The sequence below is a fragment of the Macaca thibetana genome, chromosome 5, assembly GCF_024542745.1.
Source record: "Macaca thibetana thibetana isolate TM-01 chromosome 5, ASM2454274v1, whole genome shotgun sequence".
Taxonomy (NCBI): domain Eukaryota; kingdom Metazoa; phylum Chordata; class Mammalia; order Primates; family Cercopithecidae; genus Macaca; species Macaca thibetana.
Window position 1 is genome coordinate 121,719,043 of NC_065582.1, and position 2,788 is coordinate 121,721,830.

Below are 2,788 nucleotides of genomic sequence, written 5' to 3' on the forward strand. Positions count from 1 at the left end.
GGGTGCAAGCAAAGAAAGCAGGGTGCCTTAGACATTGAGTGGAGCCAGAAAGATCATGCGGCCTTTTCCCAAGTACATGGCCCCCAAGTAGGAATGGTTGGTGACAAGACAGAAGGCTAAAATAGGAAGGTAATCTTGTGCACCTGACAAATAGAATAAAGGATCAAAATTGAAGGCAGTCTGTAAGAGTATCAAGAAATTCTTAAAAACCAAAAAGTGATTTGGAAGCACAAAACTTACAGTTAATGCTACCCAGTGTGATGATGGGCCAAGAACATTGTACCTTCCTAAGTTAGAAAATGCCATATACCAAAATTTTAAATGGAACATATTACATTGTTTTGCAATCAATCTCCCCCACTCCCAGAAAAAATAGGAACTCATTTTTTTTCAGGGTGGAGAGGAAGAGAGGGGATCATGGGACATGGAAACAGTAGTTATATTAGTAGTTTTGTTGTTATGATAAATTTTGTGTTTAAACTTGATAAAAGCCCATTAGCTGCCAAGAGGGAATAAGGAATAAATTTCAAAAAAATGTACAATTTCCTTTAGAGAAGTTTCAGAACCAAAAGACTAATTTACATGAAAAGCTGTAGAGAAAGTAGTTGAAAAGTCCATTCATAAAACTTTTATTCCACTTACATGAATTTAATACACGTGTTCTTAACAATTATGCTTGGATTGTTCATGAAAATTTCATAAGATATTAAACAAAGCTAGCCATCATCTCAAGTTATTTCCCTGTTAACTATTTTTACAGCACATGCATGTTAGGCAAGTATCAAAAAAAAAAAAAAATCACAAAAGCAAAAAACCTTAAAAAAAAGTTAAATACGTGGGTTTTTTGTTTTACTGCTGTACTTAATATACATGAAGTAATCAATACCAAGCAATTCATTTTTACTGCATCTTTACTTTTACATTTGTTCTTAGGTTGCCTAAAACATTTAAATACAAATAAAATGAGTGTAGCAAAAATAATGAAAGCTAACAGCAGGTAACTTTACAAATAATGGAATGTGAACCATTTCTGACCTTATCCAGAGTAAAATGGGTCACAACTTTGTCTAAAGGAACATTTCTGCAGCTGTAGTCAAAGATGTGCATATTGAGATTGAGTGTTCCACAGATACACATGGTTTAACCTATGGTGTCCATGGGGTATGTCTCTACCACAGCCTTCTAAGCGCTCCAGACCTTAAAGTACCCACAATTACTACACCTGTGACTGGAACTAATGATCCCTTTTATTCCCCACCAGGACAAACCAATATATAGGCAGTTTTCTTTGCTTAGACACAGAAGCGGTTTTACACTGGCCCTTGTGAAGCCACAATGTACCAAAAGTAGTATGCCAAACATTTAGAGCTTGTATAAAAATTCCACAGCCCCATATTGGCCACCTCAAGATGAAAACAGATAACTCCCTAAATGTTAACTGGCTCTACTCCCCAAATATTAAACATAAAAACTACATGAGAAATACAGAAATTCAAATAGAAGTAACATAAACCTGTCATAAATCGTAAACAAAAAACTATTTGTGGGACAGCATGGATGACAAATGGTCTATGGTGTAAATTTTAGAATGAGGCAGACAAAAGTTGGAAGTCTGGTTAATTTTCCCCTCCTTCTCCTGCTTCAGCTTCGCCTCCTTGGGTATCCGATGTCCACAATGTCAAGTTGTCTCTCAGTAATTGCATTATTACCGTGCTGTCTTTGTATGACCCTTCACTTAATGTATCAAGTTCAGCAATGGCTTCATCAAAAGCTGACTTTGCAAGAGAGCAGGCTTTCTCTGGGGAGTTCAGAATCTCATAATAGAACACAGAGAAGTTAAGGGCCAGACCCAGTCTGATAGGATGTGTTGGTTCCATTTCCTTTTTGCTGATTTCAAAAGCTTCTTGGTATGCTTGTTGTGACTGATCCACAGTCCCTTTCTTGTCATCACCAATGGCAACCTCAGCCAAGTAATGATAGTAATCGCCTTTCGTTTTCAAATAGAAGACTTTGCTCTCTGCTTATGAAGCATTGGGAATCAAGAATTTTTCCAAAAGAGACAGTACATCATTGCAGATATCTCTTAGCTCCGTCTCAATTTTCTCTCTGTATTCTCGAGCCATCTACTGTTTTTTCTCAGCACCTTCCGTAAGTTCAATACTTGAGACGACCCTCCAAGATGACCTACGGGATCCTATAATATTTTTATAAGCAACTGAGAGAAGATTCCTCTCCTCATTGGATAATTCAGCTCCTTGCTCAGTTACAGACTTCATGCAGGCTGCCATGTCATCATATCATTCAGCCTGCTTGGCCAGTTTGGCCTTCTGAACCAGCTCATTTTTATCCATGACTGGATGTTCTTTTTGTCTCGTAGAAGCAAGGTTTGAGGTACGTCGTAGTCCCCAGGGTTCCAGCTGGTGGTGGGAGTGGACCACAGGCTGGGTGATGAATGGGGACGGTAGCCAAAAATGAATTATTTTTAAAGAGTTTTAAAAATAAGGGAAAATGTGCAACTAATGTGAGATGCTAGACATGTTTATTTGCTTCACTGTGGCAAAATTTTTACTCTGTATTTATATCCCATAACATCACTTTGTATACCTTCAATATACAAAATAAAATTTATTTAAAATATAACATTTGATGAGCTGTCTTACTGAAAGACCCGCATAAATTAGTCAGTACTATCATGACATTCATGGTTCCCTGCTTCAGGTTTGTTCTCAATCTTCCTCATAATCCTTCTATTACCATCATCATCAATTTCTCTTATTTCACTTTTCAA

At 37.2% G+C, this 2,788-nt stretch overlaps 1 pseudogene across 1 annotated transcript; it reads right to left on the reverse strand.

The window, feature by feature from the left end:
* Window positions 1-605: 605 nt before the first annotated feature.
* On the reverse strand, window positions 606-2,366 carry LOC126955146 (14-3-3 protein zeta/delta-like; annotated as a pseudogene). Its single transcript, XR_007725814.1, has one exon. The product of XR_007725814.1 is annotated as a 14-3-3 protein zeta/delta-like (transcript).
* Window positions 2,367-2,788: the final 422 nt, after the last annotated feature.